Raw genomic sequence first — 11,199 nt, 5'->3', positions numbered from 1 at the left:
AGAAGTTGGAGAATTTGGTTCTGCTATGAAGCAAAGGGACATCTGATGCGTGTTAGGGGTCATTGATAGGAATACTTCACATCAACCAGCAATGGCTCAGTGGGTGCTAATCACAGATAACATGGGGTCCAACCCTTTACTCAACGATTTATTGTTTGATGCTTGCAGTGTTTTCAAGGCTATCAATAGCTTCCATCGATAAGGCATTAGAGGTCAACACGTCACCTAAGAGCAGGGCGAGGATGTGAGCGGTTTAGTATCACAAAGCCGTTTCAATGGATCTAAGCTGTGTTTTTAGGGACAGTAAAAAGATAAAAAAGTTTAGAAACACTTCTTGCGCATTTTTAGTTTTAAATCTCTGTGGCCGTGTTTTAGTCTGGATGGGCAGAAACAGGAATGTTTGACGTGAACACTCGTCTGATTGGCTGATTGGGTCTTTTTGGTCACAATGTAGTTTTTGCTGATTTGTTAGACTCTTATCAAATGACCACCCATCGGAAAAAGCAACCTGCCTTAGCCTCGGCTACCAATGTAGATTGCATCATGGATATTAGAAAGCGTCACTGAGGACCCTGCTAACAGCTATTGTGCATTTAAATTCAGCATTTTACAATTTTCCAACTGCTTACATGCATAGGAGACAAGCTCTTACACCAACACGCACATTTTTCTTCAGTTTTCACAGAATCACAGATGAATTTGTGTATTTAGTGTATTCTCCTCCCTTACATACGACCCTGCAACCCTAAAATCTAATTTATCTAATGTTTTTGATAATGACAAAATGATGAAAAGCCCGAAATTTATTCTCGTAGCTATGCACCCAATGAATGATTTGTTCAAACTGAGTGAGGTTGCATCTAAACATTGAGCAGGTCTATTATAAACTTTTGACAGGAGCTTTAATTTGAAAACTCAGAGGATGAGCATAAAAAAAACAAAATTATGCTAATAGCGGAAACACAGCAAACCTGTTCCAGTGTTTAACTCGCTGAGTGACACCTCTTCCTCTGGGAGAGAAGTCCTATAGGAACCAGCAGGTGACAACCATGTTATATACAGAATAAATTATACAATTTATTATTTTTTATCAAGCAGATTGATTTATTAACATATGCAAACAATCTGAGATCGGATGCCAATCAAAACACAATTTTCCCAAAGGCTGCAGGAATGTGATAGTGATGTATACCTGCCATCTTTCTTTTAGTCAAAGCTTGAAGATCTGCAGTGTCAGCAAGGTTTCTCTCACTGACATATAACAAAATCAGAAGAGCTCCACCTCGCATTCAAAACATCGAACACACCTGATTGAAGAACAGCGACATGCACACACTGTATTGAACTCTACCTCCAGCAGAATGTAATGGTAATCATTGGGGGCATCAGACACAGGCTTCCCAACACGTAGAACGATAAGGCTAATCATCTGCCGGAAGCTATGAGACTTGTAGCTGTGGGTTGAGAAGCCACACTTATTGCATCCGTTCCATTATCTAATCTAAATAAAGCATTTAACCAACACTCCGGAGAGGGGCTGAGAAAAGAGAGTGTGGGAAAGAAAATGAACTGTAGGTATAAGAGCAAGCATTATTGAATTATACTGTGCCAGCGAGTGCACACGCACGCACGCACGCACGCACGCACGCACGCACGCACGCACGCACGCACGCACACACACACACACACACACACACACACACACACACACACACACACACACACACACACACACACACACACACACACACACACACACACACACACACACACACACACACACACACACACACACACACACACACAAACCTTCCCCCCAGTCAATTTGCCCTACCAACTACTCATAAAACGTGCTTCTCATGAAAACCCCTCTGTAGTGTGCAAAGTCTAAGGTTATGGGGCAGAGTTTTGAATGGATTTTTATGTGTGTTTAAAGTTTCACAGCTCATTGTTATTCATCACCTACATTACAGTGAACAAACACAAGGCTTAAATTGCACAAGGCTCTGTGATTCATAGTAATATACATGTGTTGCTCATGACTCAAATGAGGGCAGTTTTAGACCGAGATGTGGTTTGAATCCATCCATCCTACCTACCTGCCTGTCTGTCTGTCTGTCTGTCTGTCTGTCTGTCTGTCTGTCTGTCTGCCTGTCTGTCTGTCTGTCTGTCTGTCTGTCTGTCTGCCTGTCTGCCTGTCTGCCTGTCTGTCTGTCTGTCTATTTATCTATCCATCTATCTATCTACCTATCTATCTATTCATCCATCCATCTATCTATATATCTATCCATCCATCTATCTATCTATCTATCTATCTATCTATCTGTCTGTCTGTCTGTCTGTCTGTCTATTTATATATATATAGATATATTTTGTTACTTTTCTAAATGATAGGAACGTGGCCCTTCGTGACCGAGATTTCACCCCACTCCCTGTCAGCTGACTTTGTTTTCTTCACAAAGACTTGTATAAGCATGACCAAGTCTTGCCCTTCGGTTTCCACCCAATCATCACTTCACTGGTTGACAAGGACGATCATAAAAGTGGTGAATTATTTGACTCAGATCGAAATGAGCTTTTCATCACGTCATTGCTGAAGGATATTTCACAAATCCCAAACACTGACTGATTCCGTGTGTCGCACGACACTGACCCGCCACGAGTGTTTTCCAGCTTTATTTTTGGTTGGAGGTGAAGACAAGGATGGAGGCAGAGTAAAAGTAATGCTTGATAGATGGATTAACGGTCTCTGTGCTTGAGCTTAAGGTTAAGTCAAGAACTTGTCTGTTTTCCATATTTTCCTGCACTGCCTATGCATGAGATGAATTCAGCGGATCAGCAAATAGTAAACGAGACTGGAATATGTTACAGTTAAATCGTTTGTATTATATATGACCTCTTCAGCCCATGGGGAAAAACTATCTTATGATCGTCTCACTACAAAGAAGTTTGTCCGAACAATAAAAATAAAAGAGCCATGGAAGTGGTAGACTGCTACTTTTGGATTTGCTAAAATTGCCTTTAGCGGTTCTATTGATGGTATTGGGCAGTGTGTTTATTTCAGAGCCAAAAGTAGACTCTGCACCCAGCCAGACTATATGCCTTACATCTCAACTGTTTTTTATACTCATATCAACACTGTAGGACTCAAACAAACGCTAGGGGCCAAAAACATATATTTGGTCAAACAGCAGCAGTTAGAGAGAAGTACTCAATATTGAGTTGGGATCTCCACAGAACTTTTAATTGACTGAAAGAAGAGTTACAAATTGGTTAGCAAAATGTTTGGAAACAAACCTGTGGTTTTATAATTGGAACATGACACAAAGTGTAGAAATTAGATTTAAAACCTTTGTTTTGTTTGCAATACGGTAGGGGGACCTCCATGTACAGTATATAAGCGGGAGCACATTTGTGTATAGAAAAGGGGTAAAGTAAGTAAGTAAAACCCTCTAAAGCAGGTCACCAACGTTTTCGAGCCCAAGATCACTTTTTAATTCTAAACGTAAGATGAGATCTATCACCCTGATATCTTCCAAAAAACCCACTTAGGGTCATATTTATTATTTTTTGCAATTTCTGTTAAAGGCTCGATGGAGGAGCATAAATAAACACAAAGCAAGGCACTTGTGCCACTTTATCAATTCAATGCACACTACTGTCATTAATATCAATTCATATTTACAGCATCTGTTCAATGCACACTATTTAGCTTCTCAGTTCAACAAGAGGTGCTGCTACTGTTTTTACGTATGGTCATAAATATTACCATATTAATATAAACATATTTCCATGTATAAAAGTAGTCCTGTGTACTCAAATAAATAGGAGTACTATACAGTATGAAGCCGAGCATCTTCCGCTTCTGCTAATATTTTTACAATAATTGTTATCGACGGACTGGAATATGCACGTCTTCATACCGCAGTGTCCTGGTGTTTAGATTAGTACATAATCAGCCTTGTATTGAAGCAAATGCAGTAGATTTACCAGCAGCTCCCCCCCCAGCAGCGGACACGCTGTCCGTGTGAACAACAGACAACCAACACACAGCTGGTCTGTGGAGGAACTACAGCCAGTAAATCCACAGAGTTACAGGGATCGACAGTGAAGACTGTCAAGATTGACCAGTCGATTGCAATCGATGGGATGGCGACCACTGCTCCAAAGCATCAGATACAAAATCTCTGTCCTCTTTTAAACGTGGCTCTTGTGCCACTACCTGCCCACAATGAAAAGGTTCCAGTTGGAAACAGGCGCCTCTTCAGTTGGCCACTGCTGTGATGGTAGTTGATCATTAACTGCCCAGATTGTGGCCAATGGGGAAATTCGAGAGGTAGGAGCAACAACCTGATTCACACAATGACTGTAACTATGTCTGGCTTGTGACTGGAGATTGGTGGCAGATGTTCTCACGATATAGAGCCTAGTAAAACAGGTTATAGGCCGAGTCACTAAGGGGTGTGTTACTATGAACCTGACGGATTGGAGTACCAACAGTTTGTATCTGAGTTGTGCAGTTTAAGTTTTCAGCCAACAATGATACAGTTTTATTTTGTGTGTAAAAGTTCATGGTGCAATTTGTTTTTAGCTGCTAAATTGACCACAGCACCAAACCCGAAACTTCTACTTTTGATCTTTAGATTCCCTTGTGTAATATCATTATTAAAGTCAGATAATGGAACTGGCTAACTCTATGTTCTGCTACATTGCATTGTGCACTTGCATGTGATGCGGCAACAGCGCAGGCAAACATATTCAGTGATTAGACAACATTGGCTATCCAATTATAAAAACACACACATCAATAATCATTTGCATCTGTACATGAAAGACAATGACATGAGGCAACACCCTACTAAAGTGGCATTTTTCAATGTACAATATGAACGACTGCAGATAAGTTATACTTCATGCATGGACCACTACTCCATGACAGATTTGATCCAACCCCTATGCATTTACATACGTGTTAACTTATCTGTTATCTTATTCATCGTGTTTATAAACAGCAGTGGAACCAAGTTTCAACCAGAATGGTCCCATTATATCTATGTTTATACATCTGACAGTCTCTGCTGTTTGTAATTATAATTATTTAAGTTCCAAGCAAAGTGCTAGTTTATATCGTTGAGCCAAGCTTAGTGGATATAAGTAGCTACGAAATGTTATCGTCTTTATTAGGACTGACCTGATGGTGTGTGTCGAGGGTCTGCGGCCAACACACACACACACACACACACACACACACACACACACACACACACACACACACACACACACACACACACACACACACACACACACACACACACACACACACACACACATTCACTGCACTAAAGAGCAGTAAATTGACCAACTGTCAAATAGAGCATGCATTCTAACAGAGAAACCCGATTACAATGATTATAACTGAAAATAGGCGGCCCTGAGATCTATAAAAGGAATGGAAACTGGATCATAAACTGTTATTTGTTGCTATCATCACAGTCACTAGCCCTACATTCAGTAGTGCATTGTTGCAGTCAATACGGGAGTTATTGATCAGTACATAATAAGTATACTATATTTTGTCATGTGGGTGGATGGGAATTCAATAAACAACAAAAAAAAACAGCCTCAGTGTAGGTGCATGTTAGCTATGGAAGTGTGACTGTGAGTCCAAAGGAGAGGAAGTAGAAAAGAGTAATGTTACATATCCAGTACTTCAAATCGTCATGTTTTACTTAAAACTGGGTCCCCGCCTCTCCACACGGCGCAGCCACAGAACAAGCAAGTGTTGATCGTCTTTGATCCTGCTATCGACATTCATCGGGCTTTGTTTGGTGCCGTGCAACCATACAGCTTATGAGCTCTATTTTAAGCAGAGCCAGTATGAAGGCAATAAGTGGATTGTAAGCTTCCGAGCCACAGATACAAAAGAATAGAGCGGGGAGCAAACTAGCAGAGATGAAGTATAGAAGAACTGTTGAACCTCAACCTTTCTGAAATAAGATTAGCTTCACAAACCGTGATGTAGAAAAGAAAATGAGAAATCTCGGCTTCTTTATAAACTACAATTTGTTTTGTTATTTATTATTTGTTCAGGGTCAGTGCACATGCATATATTACATGAATCAACATTACTGTCATGTATTTATGGTAGGAGAAAGACTTCATATCAAATGCATGACATGTAAATCATGTAGATAAAAATGTAGAAAAAATCTGATTAATGGCCGATTTCATTTGTTAGCCACTCGATGGCATCATATCCCCTCTATGGATGTGTCAACGTTGTGGTTGTCAAACGTGATGTATGAATCTACTTCGTATCCAGTTTCAAGCCACATTTTTCAATACACATCCTCAAGTTGTTACAGTTCTATTTTACCCTGATGGAACCTGAATTGTGTCATCGGGCGTCTGGATCTCAAGCTGAGCATTAGTGGCATCTTGGCTGAGAGACAATGCAGAGACAATGTTTTTTTAGTTATTTTTATGTGGAATTGCTGTATTCAGTGTTTTTTTAAAGAACCAGGTCCATTTGTTTTTAAAAAAAGGAGGAAACCACTGTGGATGCTTCTGATCCAGGTAAAAACCTCCTGATCAATGAACACGGAAGGAATCCTAACTGCAAGAAGTTCACTCCAATGAGGTAATGGTGGTGAAGACAACAAATCCCATGATACTTTGCAATGTCACCAAACTCCTTCTTTTATTGCTTTTATTGAGAGATCCAGAGCGGCAAACAAAGCTGGATGTGTTCTCCCAACCAAAAGTCCAATAATTCCCACTGACTTGTCATTGAAAGTGAAAGATCATGGTCCAACAGGCTCAGCAAGCAGTTACCACAAAACCAAATCCCATTTCACTTTAATACAGATGGACTCACCCTTTTTTTCACCTTCACATATTATTCGGTTTGCTCAGTAGGTAAATCCATGTAAAAGATCATATTTACATCGGCGACTACATTGAATATAAAATACTAAAACACTGGATTATTTCACCAAAATTACATAAAATAAATAAATAAGCTGAAGACCAAATGCACATCTTACAACTTTAAACTCCATCAAACACTGAACATAACAAATGTGGCCAGTCTTGTTTCGCTTCAGGCAACACTGTTTGTACCCACACGTCATCCCAGTGATAATCCTCTAATTTGTAATGGAAATAAAAACACACAGACATTTAAGGGCTCACAGGTTTTATCATTAATTGTTGTAGAAACAAATTATTATACTTATTATACAGATGTATTTGTTGTGGCCCTACCTGCACGTGAGGCACTTTTTGGCTGACGTCGATGAGAACCTGTCATGCTTCTTTAAAAAAGACACCAAACTACACTGATAAAGCACACCAACAGATGGTGCTCAATCTAAAATTGAACACCCTGTTCCTCGGTGGTCAAATCCCAAACCCCGTGCTTCCATAATTAACTTTACTTTGGTCTACAAAGGCGAGAGGGAGACAGTGAAGAGTGATATTTTCTCATTTGCCGGTGGATTATAATAGATCTGATGGAGACATGGAGGACCTGATTAGAGATTTTGCTGCCACCCTCCTTCAAGAGAAGATCTGCGATAGGACACATCCATCAGACATGACTGGCTATTCAAAGTGAGGGGGGAAGTGAGCCTATCTGTTTATCTGCTCTCCATCTTTCAGATAAGCCTGTATAGTCAGACTACATAAAAGAGAAGCTGACATCCGAGATGGGAGCTTCTGCAGAGTGCTGGTTTCTCAGCGTAGCAGAGACATCTGCTGGCTGCCTGCTGTCTTACAGCTCTACACAGCAGATCACCAAGGGATGCTTCAGTCATGGACAAAATCATTTTCTTAGTCATTATCTTTAACCTCTTTTAACCTCTTAGGTTGCTGCAAGTTATTTGTGAATTCCATTATCGTGGGAGTGCAGGAATAAGACTAATTCTGCAGCCTCAAAAAAATGATTTTTGTAGTTTGTCTTGTGGCTTGACAACCAAAAAGATGATGGAGGCGGTCTGGCTGCCAACGTAGACACCACAGATGTCAGATTTCTTCACCACCACATGTTTGCAGTAAAAAATGTTCTGGCTCAAAGGCGATAATTGAGTAATGGCAGGAATCCAAGGTTTGAATCACTACAAAAATCGAATAAACCTGATGAAATGCAATGGGTCCACCAAATACCAAATTAATCTGTTTGAATAGAGAGATGAAATAATGAATCTGTCCAACCTCACTGGCAGAGGAATATTTTTAATTGTGTTTTTTTTTAATGAAAAAAACTAATAACAGAGGTTAAATGGGCGTCATTCATTTCCCAGTCTTAATTAAATCATATCACTCCTAAATATCTTCATGATTTCAGTTTAATGTGTGTGTCATTCTTATTATTGATTTAATTACCACAAATAAATATTTGACACAAACATAGTAGTCAGACTTTAACCACCTCTCTGAACGACCTCTCCTCGTTTCTTCATCTTCTTCTCCTCCTCAATAAAGGTAAATAAGCAATTACTTTAGTGTATTTATGCCACGGTTGGCTCCAGAAGAACAATCTCTGAGTTGCAAACATCAAACATGTTTGTTCACTCATGCTTGAACTTTATTTAGCGGGTCAGTCCGATGATTTGAGGTTCAGCGAAATGACACTCATTCAAGTGACACATGGTCACAGACAAAAGGGTCTTGTTTACTGCGGTGAGGTGAACTGCAAAGGATCTTAGCGGGGAAATAAAAAGTATGGGATGTATGTGAGGACAGCGCTTGTTTACCATCTCCAGAAGAATAGAACATGTCATGCCTTACTCTGCGGTGAGACTGGGTTTCAACAGCGAGGGAGCAAATGAGCAAATTACAGAAATGTGGACCACAAAAATGTGCTCAAGTATGTTTACGTTTGTGTGTGTCCACCCATTCATGTGTGTCAATGCAAATATGCATGAAACGTGTTCTCGTATTTATATTTCAACAAACTTATCTCATTATTTATCAATTTAGCCCCTATCCACATTTAATCAAACCAGACACATTCATCTCCAGCTGCTCCCTGCTATTTTTATGCCGCAGTTATGTGGGCAGCAACCTCCAATTCACAGCCATATGCTGCCAAACTAATTCTTGAGAGAGGTCCATGTTTAAAATGACTGTGTGGTGCGGTTGCCAAGTCTGCTCTGAGTGGAATTAATTAAAAAGTACTGTACCATTCCATCTGCCCTTCACATATTGGCAACCTCGGTGTTTTACGCTTGTGGGAGACAATTGGAAAGTGAGTTGGGGAAAAAAACAACAACATAATCTTCATGTAAGTCTGCTGGAGATCGCAGGGGTCGACAGGCACTGCTATTCACATTGGGGCTACACACAAAGTGAGCGGAGACATGCAGCATATGCGTTAGGCTCAACACTTAAATATGTTCACTGTGGTTTACTGTATGTGACAGCACTGTCCGACACTTCACACCAGCCCGTTGGTAAACCACAGGCCCAGCCACGACCCAGACTAATAAAATTATCTTTTTTTCAGTATACTTTGAAACATATATTAAGAGTTCTGAAAACAGTACAGCGATGTGTAGGCCTATTCATGAGGTTCATATTCAACTGCATTCATATGCAGGCTGCTATTCAATGTGCTAATTACCCGAACCACTGGATACTGACTTTTAAAAGAGTCAGTCGCTCTGAAGCTTACTTTACTGACTCAAGGCTTACTGCTCAGACAACACAGAGAAATACAGTACAGTTTATATATTATACTATTATAGAGTGTATTATACCCCTACAGCCCTAAGCCCTGCTGTGTGCACGAGTTGTCTTTGTATTACTGAGCAAGTGTCACTAATTAAGTGTCCAGTGAGTTTATATGTTGGGTTACATTGATTAATGCAACAGTTTTTAATTGCATTTGCTTTATAGTGCCATTAGTCCAGGGTGCGTTGTTGCTATAGAAACATCAGAGGGAGAAGAGGACAGGAACCAACTGCATTGTTCGTGTGCATGGGTGTGTGTGTGTGGGTGGGTGGGTGGGTGTGTGTGTGTGTGTGTGTGTGTGTGTGTGTGTGTGTGTGTGTGACTGTGACTGTGACAGAGTGAGATTTCTGAGAATACTGTTGAGCTGTCTCTGATGAATGTTGTCTACTCACACTCATCTGTGCAGTGAACGTGGAGCAGGTCTTATCTGACTGAGAGTACATGCACGAATAATTCACACACACACACACACACACACACACACACACACACACACACACACACACACACACACACACACACACACACACACACAGATAATCACTCTTTCTGACTCTTAGTCTCCATGTAAGTATGGAGCTGCAGAGACTCACAATATGCAACTTATGACATTTGCAAAACCATCGGGGAGTTTAATTTATGAACATACAGCATAGTAATTATGACTTGATCTTTAAATTCCTGAATATTTGATTATGTTTCTACAGTAAACTACAATTGCAATAAATAGAGCTAATACCCAACATGCAAGGCCCAGCAGTCTCCTTAAATTCAATCAAGCTGCACAAAGATTTCACAAACTCACTTCCCTAAATTTGCCAGATTTTTTTTCCATCAAGGAAATGTGAAATGTTGAAAATCTCCCAATGTCTGAGTTAGTCTGAGGATGTCTTCTGGGACTGGGACTTCTGCATGGCATCGAGGGGGACAAATCTGTGCAGCATTACCAGGGGCTGCACAGATTCAGTGCCCCTGTTTGCACTCTTCATCTGGCTGAAGTAGAGTGTAGGGGACTCGTGTACAGATCCAGAGCCTGCCAAACACCAATCCATCCCCCGAGACCAGGTGGCTCCTTCAAGGTCTCATCAACAACTCATCACTGGATGAGCTTCAAACCCACACAAGCTAGGTCACTAGTCCTCAGGGTTAGAACCTGGTAGCTGAGCACCAGAGGAATGGGTGGAAAGTTCGCTGCGAGGGAGAAGGATGTGAGGGCTTTGCAGGTCAGTCCCTAACTTCGGGTCCTAGGGATCTCGGCATCTGTGGACTACAAAGGACGAGAGCCATCAAGAACATGTTGGAAGCCGCAGAGAGGGCTTCCCACTGGCTCCGGCTGAAGAGGGGGGGGGATGAGTGGCATAGTGCACTACCTGGACACATGTCGGGGGCCTGATCATCGCCTGGGTGAACGTGTCTGATGTCAAGACCCGAAACACCCGATGACCATCACTGATGAAGTGTCCA

At 41.0% G+C, this 11,199-nt stretch overlaps 1 protein-coding gene across 2 annotated transcripts in view; it reads right to left on the bottom strand.

Annotated features, from left to right (window-relative positions):
- lsamp (limbic system associated membrane protein) overlaps positions 1-11,199 on the bottom strand; it is a 607,348-nt gene that overhangs the window by 273,550 nt on the left and 322,599 nt on the right. The gene's annotated exons all lie outside the window — the stretch shown is intronic.

This window comes from Hippoglossus hippoglossus, chromosome 13, assembly GCF_009819705.1.
Source record: "Hippoglossus hippoglossus isolate fHipHip1 chromosome 13, fHipHip1.pri, whole genome shotgun sequence".
Lineage (NCBI taxonomy): Eukaryota > Metazoa > Chordata > Actinopteri > Pleuronectiformes > Pleuronectidae > Hippoglossus > Hippoglossus hippoglossus.
Note: the sequence above shows the minus strand (reverse complement) of the source record. Positions and strands in the feature narration are given on the sequence as shown.